The sequence below is a fragment of the Gavialis gangeticus genome, unplaced genomic scaffold, assembly GCF_001723915.1.
Source record: "Gavialis gangeticus isolate Ggan-Ray unplaced genomic scaffold, GavGan_comp1, whole genome shotgun sequence".
Lineage (NCBI taxonomy): Eukaryota > Metazoa > Chordata > Crocodylia > Gavialidae > Gavialis > Gavialis gangeticus.
In genome coordinates this window covers 3,523,035-3,533,834 of record NW_017728960.1, presented here as the reverse complement: position 1 = coordinate 3,533,834, position 10,800 = coordinate 3,523,035, and the positions used below count along the sequence as shown (strand labels likewise).

General features: G+C 53.3%; 1 protein-coding gene across 2 annotated transcripts in view; it reads left to right on the top strand.

Annotated features, from left to right (window-relative positions):
- The first annotated feature begins 8,607 nt into the window (after positions 1-8,607).
- ADAR (adenosine deaminase, RNA specific) overlaps positions 8,608-10,800 on the top strand; it is a 26,165-nt gene continuing 23,972 nt past the window's right edge. The window contains exon 1 of one of the 2 annotated variants that reach the window (XM_019525852.1): positions 8,608-8,727. The gene's annotated coding sequence lies outside the window, so the exon portion shown is untranslated. The remainder of the gene's footprint in view (positions 8,728-10,800) is intronic. The other variant, XM_019525725.1, reaches the window with a different exon arrangement.

The following is a 10,800-nucleotide window of genomic DNA, read 5'->3' as shown; positions in this document are numbered from 1 at the left end:
GCAACAGCTTCCCTCCCTGCTAATGAAGGAGGAATCAATTAGGCTGGTGGCTACTCAGCCACCTGGTGCCTCGGCCGCCTCCCCCCGCCCTCCCGCTTCCGCAGGGCCGCCGGGAAAGCCGCTCCCTGCGCCCGCCCGGCTCTCGCTTGCTCTTGGCGACGCACAAGGGCGGCTTGCGGGAGCCGGCCGCGGCCGCGGGCCCGGCGGGGGGGCTCGCTTGCCTTCCTCCACCCGGGAGCCCCACGGCTGCGGGACACAAACCTTGTGCAGTCCCTCTGCTCTCGGTGGCACGATCGATAGGCACGGGGGCTGCCCGACTACCTGCAGAGCGAGGTGGCACGCCAGCTGCTCTGCAGCAAAGGACCTGGGGGTGACAGGGGACGAGAAGCCGAACAAGAGCCAGCAAGGTGCCCTTTTTAAAAAATAAAATATATTTCTCTCTGTATATATAAAGTTATATATATAAATCCTCTATCATAGGTTTTCCATCACACCTCTTAAACTACATTAAGAAACCCATGCACCCGTTACAATAAATGCACCCTTTCCCCTGCACCCTCCCACCCTCTTCCCTTCCCTAACCCAACGGCAGTCCCTTAGTCCAGGTCCCCATTTGGGGTTTACATTCTCAGTTCATTCACAGTCCTTGTCATTGTCACTCCCACTGCTTCTGATCCTGTTGTCCTCCCCGCTGGCTTCAGGTCCCCTTGCATCACTGTCCTTTTCTTTCTCTCTTGTGGCCAAGAAGGCTACCGGCATCCTGGGCTGCATCGGCAGGAGCATTGCCAGAAGATCCGGGGCAGTGGCTCTTCGCCTCTATTCAGCGCTGGGGAGGCCACATCCAGAGTCCTGTGTCCAGTTGTGGGCCCCCACTACAGAAAGGAGGTGTACACATTGGAGAAAGTCCAGAGGAGGGCAACGGAAATGGTTGGGGACATGACTTCTGAGAAGAGGCTAAGGGAACTGGGCTGATTCAATCTGGAGAAGACTGGGGGGGCGGGGGCGGGTTGACTAGCAGCCTCCAACTACCGAAGGGGGCTCCGAGGAAGGAGCTGGGCTGTTCTCGGTGGCGGCAGATGACAGAACAAGGAGCAACGGGCTCCAGTTGCAGCAAGGGAAGCTTAGATTAGATGTTAGGAGGAACTTTCTCCCCAGGGGGGTGGTAAAACCCGCAGCAAGGGAAGCTCCATCCTTGCGTGGTTTCAAAACCGGCTAGACAAAGCTTTGGCTTGGTGATGTAGTTGGGGCTGGCCCTGCGTTGATCAGGGGGTTGGACCAGACGTAACCTCCGGAGGTCCCTTCCAGCCCTCCCTGCCTCTGGTTCCGTGCCCCCCGCCCGCCAGAGGAACGGGGCAGCCCCCCCCGCAGCCAAGGGCAGCCCGGGGCTCAGCGCAGGACCCTCGCGGGCATGCCCCAGGGCCGACGTCCCACGGCGCTGGAGCTGCCCCCTGCTAGGGCTGCCGGGCACCGGCTCCCTGAGGGCATGGCCCCCTTCGCCATCCTCTCTGAACCCGAGCAAGGCCCAGGACGTCCCCTCCTCGGCTCGGCGCCTGCTGCCAGCCGGCTGGAAAGCGCAGGCAGGCGGAGGTGGTGCGGGAGGAGGCTGCCGCTTTCCCGGCCTGGCCTCCCTCCCCCCTCCCCGCACCTTGCGCTGGGAGATGAGTAATTGCGGCTGACATTTCCCTGGAGAAGAGACATGGCAGCTGCCTCGCACTATCAAAGCGCAGGTTCAGCCGCTCGTTCAGCAGCCGGCGCCCCTGGAAGAAACGCTGATGCAATGCGGGGGGAGGCGGGGGGCTGGTGCCCTGAATCCGCGGCCGCCTCCGCTCCCCGCCTCCCCGCAGACAGCACCGGGGGCCGGGAGCAGCAATCCGGCGCTTTCCAGGAACCGGGGGCCGCTCCCCCCGCGCCCAGGCAGGAGTCGTGGCAGACGGACAAAGCGGGAGCGGTGCCGCAGCCCGCACGGCCCGGCCCGGCGCCCCGCCACTGGCCCCCGGGCCGCACCACCCCGCGACACCGACACGGGAAACCCGCTGCAGTCCGGGCATTTTCCAGGGAAGCCCGGGGCCGGGGCTCCCGCCTCCCCGGGCACAGGCCCGCTCGGAGCTTGCCCCGGTCGCTGGCTGAGGCGCCGGGGCTGCTCCCAGCCAGCGCCCACGACCCGCGGGAAGAAACGGAGCGGAGCCGCCAGCTCATTTCTTGCAGGAGCGGGCTCCTTCGGGGAGCAGGGGACGGGCGTTTTCTAGCGTGCAAGGATGCAGCAAAAGCCGCGGGTCCGTGGGACCCACAGCCCGGTGCAGGGCCCGGCTTCCCTGCGCTCCGCAGGTGCCACCCGCCGGCGGAGCCCCGCGGCCGCCTGTGCAAGCCGATGCTGCCACCCCGCGGGCAGCGCCGCTACGGAGCTCTGCCTTCCTGACCCGGGAGGACGGAGAGCAGGGCTGCTCCTCGGAGCCTACCCCAGGAGCCCTGTCCCCCCTCCCCGCCGGGGGCCGGGGAGGCCGGTGCAAGCTGGAGCCGCACCCGCCCGTCAGCGCCCCCGTGCACCCTCGGCCTCCCTGGCTCCGCAGGCCCAGGCCGCTCAGGCAGGGCCTGGCTCGCAGCCTGGCCCCGTGCCAGTGCCGAGAGGTGTTTGTCACAGGCTCTCCCTCCTGCCCGGAGGAGGCAGAGGAAGCCCAGGGACGAGCTGTGCTGCGGGCAGTGCCCGCTCCCAAGCTGCAGCCCACGGCTGTGGGAGGGAGCCTGACGTTTCTCCAGTGCCTGCTGCAGGCCAATGCTTGGGCTTCCCCAGGCACAGGCGGGCGCTGTGGTGCAGCAGACAACAGTTCCAGGAGCCGGACCTGTGGCCTGGGAGCAAGGAACCAGGACTTGGTGGAAAAGGCTGCTCCAAACCCAAGCGGTGGCAGAGCTGGTGCAGGGTGGCCCCCTCATAACCACCTGCACGCATGCGCTGTGGGTTTGCACCACTCCTGGCTCCAAAAGGAGCTACCCACACCCATGCCAGTTGCACCAGCCCTGGCAAGTCTCAGGACTCCCGGGCAGACTGCACAGGCTCCTTGGCTTTGGGTCTTTGCAGTGCCAGTGTCTCTCACTCTTGCGTGTTGGCGAGAGCTCATCAGCCCAAGCTGCAAAGGCCTGAAATCCAGGTGAATGGAGGGGATCCAGTGCTGGTTTGAAACCTGGCCCTTTCCCAAATGGGTATCAGGGCTGGGGGGCAGGAAGGGCCTTGATGTGCCATTTGGGGCTGGCAGTTAAGGGGTAGGGTCTGGCTGCATGAAGCCACAAAGAGTCAGACCTCTTGGGTATCATGCACAAGGTCCCAATCCTGCCAAGGCTCCTGTGTGTCATTGTCCTGGCTATTGCAGGTGGGCCCTTGACAGCCCCGGGACTCCTGCAGTGGGACTTGCACATGCACTTGTAAGCTGCTGGGTTTAGTGCCTTGCCACAAAACTGGTCTTGTTGCACCAAGAAGTCCTTTCTACCACCAGCATTTTGCTGGGGGTCACTACAGCCACGTGCCAAACCTGGGGCTGGCACACCTCACCCAGCTGTCCCCAATGCGGCACTGCTGGCTTAAAGCAAGGCTGTCTTGGGTGCGCTGCTTCACGTGTGCTTGGGGCTGCTCCCAGCTGGCCACACTCCCTCACTTCCAGGCCTTTGTGTGCCCTGAGCAGGCATAAGTGAGCAGGGGAATGGGTGCAGAGGCAGCGCAGACCAGGCCTACGTGGAGCCCCTGCTGATGGTCTCTGGGTTGTTTATCCACTTGCCCATGCAGTCAGGGCTTGGGGAAGTGCCCATGGCCAGTTACAATGCAGGTGCAGAGGTTTGAGAAGGACGTTGCCATGAAGTGTGTTCACTGCCTTAGACCATGATCCGACAATAACCTCTGGGTGGGGGGCAGGGGTCATGCCTGCCAGGCACCCATGGCAGAATCAGAGCATTGACCTCCCTGTTGGAATCACTGTTCAGTGGCAGCCCCTGCTGCAGGTTATCCTCCAGCACCTGGAGACACTGTGCTGGCCCCTGGAGGGGGGGCGTCCCTGTCAGGTGTGAAAGCAATTCATGGCAGCATCAAGCTCCCTGCCTCTCACTCAGCACTCAGAGGAGTCACTGTCTAGATATTTTGATCTCTTTGCCAGATGGTAAATTACATACAACTATTTACAGGCAAGCAGCAAAGCAACAGACAGGAACAATCTGTTCCCTGCCAGTAGTTTTTATACTTATGCAATTAAGATTACCTTTAGAGATGAAATATCCACAGCAAGTAGAGGACAGGGCTTAGTCAGCATGGATGAGTCTATCCTAGAGTTCCTGGGAAGCGAGGTGGGGAAAGCAAGCAAAGGATTTCATTTCCTGGGATGCACATTAAGAGCCAGTGCCATCGTCATGACCATCCTCTGCCTGCTCCAGGACAGAGACCCACATGGGACAGCTTTGGAGAAGAAGTGAACTTAAGGACTCCACCAAAGCCATGCTCTTCTGAGCCATGCTGCAGAGCAGAATGGGAAGCCAGGGCTCCTGGAGCTGAGGACAACCCTCCCCTGCCAGCTGCCATCCTTCAGAAATTCTTTGCTGCCAGTAACTATAGCCCACACAGCCAGGACCACCCCCAATGCCAGTCTGAGTTGGGAGCTCTCTATGCCCTGCAGGCTGCTGACAGCACTGATGCATCTGGGCCAGCCACATCTGGGATCCCAAACCAGCCTCTCTACCGGCTGATTGGAGGTAGGATCTCTGTTAGCTGCCAGCTAAAATACTGCATTTGCCCTTTACCTGTCTGGTCCTTATGCAGGCCCACTAGCCAAGGGAGGCTGGAGCAGGGCCTTAACCTCCCTTCCAGAGGTGCCCTTTCATGTCTATTCATACTGCTTTGTGCACACAGCAGTAAGGCAGGGCATGACTCGCACCACTTTCCCCCACTGCTAGGGACATACAATTTAGGGACACACCCAAGACCCAACGTGTGCATGTTGTACGGGGACTCAGACCCGCAGAGGAGGCAAAGAGTGGAAGGATCATGGTCAGATACAGAGGTATGCACTGTCCTGCGAAGTGCCTGGCTGTTGCCATCACATCCTTTCCTTGGATTCCTGCCCAGGTGCTAAAGGATTAACGGACTGTTATGGAAGAGGCACAATTTATTCCCAGTTTGTGGCATGACACCCACACTGTCAGGTGACGGAGGATCTGCCTGTGCCTGGCATTTGTAGGTCATGTACACTGAGGAGAAGTGAAGCCCATTGCCTAATTACTTGAACAAATAACCCATGTATTTGACAGCACAGGCCACTTCACGGCCTATAGGCTCATCTGGAGGCAACTCATCCTTTAGACCAGGGGTTCTTAACCTTTTTTGTGCCACAGACCCCTTCGGCAGTCTGGTGAAGCCTATGGACCCCTTCTCAGAATAATGTTTTTAAATGCATAAAGTAAAATACATAGGATTACAAAGGAAACCAATTATATTGAAATACAGTTATCAAAATATTTAAAAAACAAATTTGTGATATAGTAATATATGTGCTTCTTTATTAATGCATTAAATAACAAGACAATACATTTAAAATATAGGCAAGTTAAAGTTAAATTTTATTTTTTAAAGACATATCAGTGTGAAGGCTGTTGTTGCTTAGCTTGAATAAGAACATTAAACTGTGGGGTGGTCTTTGACAAGGCAACACGCATGTCATGTTGGACATCCAATCAATTTCGATTTTTTGTTTTGATGGTTACAAGTGTTGAAAATCCCGATTCGCAAAGATATATTGTTGCAAATGGAATTAAAGCTTCCATAGCTCGCTTTACAAGGTGAGGATAGGCTTCTCTCAAGGGACACCAGAATTCTCCAAGGCTTTTTGAGTTAAACTCCAATTGTAGTAAGTTTTTTGTCCTAAGATCAATGAGTTCATCTTTGGCTAGGTCAACATCTTCGATACAGTTCATATCAGAAAGAAAAGGATTGCGGATCCATGGTTCAACTTTAATGCCATGAAGATAGAAATAACTTTTGAAAGAGTTCTGAAGTGTTTCCAGGTGTTTGCAGATTTCTCTTTTCAAAGAAATTGACAGAATTTTGGATCTCAACTCCATCTTGGTAAAGCACTTCCTCCAGCATTTGAAAGTTTGCAAGGATGTTGGCCTCTACTCTCTTCTTCCATATCGGCAGCTTAGCCAAGAAAGCTTGTAATTTTTCAGTAGCATCCATAATGGTGACTTCAGGACCTTGAATTGAAAGATTTATCTCATTCATATAGTTAAAAATATCTGCCAGATAAGCCAACCCATGGATAATAACCTTTCTTTCAAAGTGTTCCAAGAGTGGGTTTTCTTTTTCTTTCAGAAAAAGTGAAACTTTTGCCCTTAGTTTGAAAAAGTGCTTCAAGACTTGTCCTCTTGAAAGCCAGCAAATTTCTGCATGGTAGAGAAGCACTTCATATTCTGCTCCCATTTCTTGACAAAATCTTCTAAAAATGCGATGATTCAGAGACCTGCTTCTGATAAAGTTGATCACTTTTATGGCTGTTGACAAAACTTCTTTCAGGGTTGTTGGAAGAGTCTTTGTTGCCAGTGCATGTCTGTATAAAAAGCAATGAGTGACGACGATGTGAGGAGCTTCCTTTTTCAAAAGTAGCAAAACCAGATAGATGTATTACCAAGCATTGCAGGAGCTCCATCTGTGCAAAGAGTATAAAGCTTTTCTTTCCAGTCAAAGTTTTGTTTGGCAAAAAAACTTTTTACCATTTCCAAAACGTCGACGGCCTTTGTAGTTTCCAAAGGGGACTCACAAAATAAGAATTCTTCTTTGATGGTATCAGCATACACATAGCAAACAAAAACAAGGAGCTGGCTACACTGAGAGATGTCTGTAGTTTCATCCAGTTGCATACTGAAGGGGAATGGTGAGGCTGCCAATTCCTCGATGACCTGCTTCAAAATGTTAAAAGAAATATCAACTATTCTAGAACATATCACATCATTTGACAAGGAAACCACTTCCAATTTTTTCCTCTGTTCCAGTCCACAAACCAGCTCGACCATTTCCAGTGCACATGGCTTTACTAAAGTCTCTCCAATAGCATGGGGCTTCTTTTGTTTGGCAATCCGGTAAGCAACTTTATAGGATGCTTCAAGAAAAGGTTTTTGTGAAATGGCAAATCCAAGTTTTGGAAGTGTCCCAGCTTTTTTGAATTGAGCTTTCTTCGCACGAAAAAAACCCGCATCTTTAGATGCATTTTCTGGATGGACAGACGTGAGGTGCTTTTTCAGTTTTGCTGTCTTCATACTTCTGTTTGCAAGAATTTTTCCGCACAAAAAACACTGTGGCTTTTGTGTCCCGTCACGTTCATTAATGCAAATGAAACCATGTAATACATAGTCTTCATCATACTTCCTTTTCTTCGACATTTCAACTTAAATTGGGTCTGGGTCACCAATGTGAGAACATGCAACTTCACCATTTGGTGGCTAAACAACTACTAGGTGCAGAGTTGCCCGATAGTTGGCCAGCTACATCACACGAGCATCTGCAGACAGGAAGACTGCGATCATGTGCGATCTAGCGGCGGGTCTAATAACTACCGTAATTTCGAAGTAGTGATGAGCCTAAATGATATTTCAAGGTATCTGCAACAACTGTAATGTGATATGAAAATACCTGTGATTTCTATTGGTGACAAAGTCACAGGTACTGCTAATACTATTGTGGTTTGTTGCCTACATTCATAATTGAAGGAAATGCTAAATTTCAGTTAGAGGTTAGTGAAAATAAAGATGTAATTTTTTTCCCATCAAGTTCACAGATCCCCTGAAATCTATCCACAGACCCCTCGGGGGTCCGTGGACCCCAGGTTAAGAACCCCTGCGTTAGGCTGATTTGAGGCCAGCCTGGGATGAAGTGCCTGGCACCCCCTGCTTCACAGCAACCAAGGGTCTTGCCCTTTATATGCAGAAGCTTAACAAGGTGGGAACTGCCCTGTCAGCTCTCAACAAGCTTCACTCCAGTCTCAGCAGCCTGTACCGGGGTGTCAGTGCCAGGAATTAGAGGGTGGATAGTCACAGGAGCAGTCTGCCCACAGGAAACTTCTCCCCGCCTCCCCCCAACTGTTTTCTACTGATGTTTGAAGACTGCAGGGGAGCTCTGCCATCACCTGCTCGGACCCTGCTGAACAGTTTAAACCCTGACCCCAGAGGCATGTCCACCTCCACACATATTTATCCAATCAGAGATGACAGCTCTTGCTGACCTGACCCGCGTGTGCACCGGGTCTTGCAGGGTCTCTGTCCGGTTCATCGCTCCCTTTTGAGACTGCAGAGGGGGATCCTGGGACTCGCCCTGGTGGACGAGCCCCACTCTCCCCCAGGCCTGAGCCGGAGCTGGCCGGGCTCTGGGGCATACAGGGCTAAGGCCCAGCCGGGCTGGGGGCAAATGCAGCAGGGAGGCGGGGCAGGGGCCGAAGACGGCTGCCCGGGGCACCAACGCAGAGATCGCGCCGGGAGACAGCGGTAGCCCGCACTGGGACGCGCGTCACGTGGGGCGCCGGCCCGCGGGAATGGAGAGTCACGTGACTCTCCCCTCGGCCGCCGCCGCGCTAGTTACGTCATCACCCCGCGCCAGGAAGCCGCGGTGCTGAGGCGAGTGGGGTCTCGGAGCGGGAAAGGGAGGGCGCGGGTCTCGAGGGCCGGTGGCCGCTGCCAGTCGCGCTGCTCCGGGACGGGACAGGCGGAGCGGTGAGTGAGCCGGGGGGGGGGCGGGGAAGGTGAGGGAGGAAATGTGGGGGGAACACACGAGCCAGAGTGCAGCGGATGGCGCATGCGTGGTACAGAGGCTGCCGGCCGTTTCGGCGCATGCGCAATGTGAAGGGGCGGCAAGTTTGGTTGCGCTTGCGCAACGCTATAGCTAGTTTGGCGCGTGTGCAATGGTGGGTAGGGAAGGCAGGGCCACGTGATTAGCACGGTCTCGAGGCGAGGCGGGGCGAGGCTTCTCCACCAGCAAAACCAGAGCTGCAGAGGTCACCTAATCCAACCCCGGACAAAGCATCATTTACACTCTGAAGGTATTTGAAGCTTGTCCTCGCTTGGAGCTCTTCCATGCTGCGGGGCTTAATGCTGTCCCCTGCTCTGGCCTGGTTGTACTTGGGCTGTGATTGCAGCTTGGTTGGCCTGTGGACTGGGACGAAGCAGGCCCAGGTGCCTGGGAGAGCCACTGCCCTGAGCCAGGAAGGAGCTTTGCTCATCCTGCCTGGCTTCTCCTGATACCAGCTAGCGCAGGGACTGTGGTTTTGAGCCTCCTTTCATGAAGAGAAGCCCAGAGGAGCAATGTTTGTGTTGCAAAAGATGCTGTTCACACACTTCCCTAAGCTGGGCTAGGGCTGGCTCCACAACAGATTAGTTAATTGTGTTGTGGTTTTTTATTTATTTTTTAATTTTTTTACAAGGCTGCTTACCTCCTGTCCTTTTGTAAGTGACATTAATAGCTTGGGATTACTGAGGAGCTTCAAAAGGCAGTTGGGACTGTAAAGATCTTTCCTTTGAAAGGATGGCTAGCTTTGCAATGCAGCTGCTTTGCTTCATACATTTAAGAAAACTATCTGGGGTGTTTTTCCTTTTTTTTAAATAAGGTAAGTATAGATGAGACTTAAAGCTAATTATGAACCATCATTTCATTTCTGCTAATTTTATGGAATTATAGGCAAGTGTGTGCTTTATGGATCTATCAGAAAAAAAGGCCCCTTCCCACAAAGGCTAGCGGGCTAAAGGTCCTGGCTTTAAATTAATTCAGGCAGACTGTTGCGGCCTTACCCCTAGCACCAACCCCAAAGTCCTTCAGGATTTTCTGTTCCAACTTAGAGCAACATGAAAAAAATTCTTGTGAAAAATTTAAAAGATAAATGTATTTTAGGTTGATAGAAGCATTTAGTTCTGGTAAAAGAATCTAACACTTTTGCAGGGGGGGTGTAACATCTCTTCAAACTATACAGCTGGCCCAATAAAAGATATCACTAAGAAAAATCCTTGACTCCCATGTGCATGCATGCATATATAAAGTGTATACACTCTCAGACATATATAGGATCCTAGGAAAAATAGAGCTGGAAGGGACCTTATGCATGGGCTGGTGGTGCAGCCAGGTGCTGCAAGCCAAGCTGCCCTCGTGCCGTTGCCTGGCAATGCCTGTGAGGCACCTTGCTGTTGTAGGAACAGCTGCTCAATTTGGAAGTCCGGGAATCCCATTTAGGAAGATGAAGGGACAAGCCAGGGGCTGCTGTGTGCAGGCAGGCTTGGATGCTGTCATCTGCTTCCACCCCAGAAGTGGCCTGTTCTCTTCCCTGCTTCTAAGTGATCAGTAATTTAATGCTGTAAAAGTGCATGTTACCTCTGTTTGCATTTGTGTGTGCTGCTGATCCTGAAGCAGGCTGTCTCCCCAAATCTGTGGCTTCAACTGCATTGTGTTGTTTGTCCTCTTCCCCTTCCTAGGAATGTCACTGGAAATAAGCTATAACTACAACAACCAGGCCTTCTCATAGGTCGAGAGAGGCCTGGGCCACTTCCATTTTTTGAGGCTTCTGGTATATTAAAAAAATGTTAATTCATAGTGCACTACAGGAGGTGTGGCTCGGTAATAGGACGCAAGTTTAAAGCTGTATGATGAATGTCTTCTTCTTTCAATCCTGTCAGTGTATGTCTGTGTCTGTATGTATAACCTCATTTGGAGATAACATCAAAAGTCTAAATTTGAGGCCCTCGGTGCATGAGAGGCCCGGGGCCATATGGCCCTCCTGCTGCCCCCCCCCCCCCCCCACA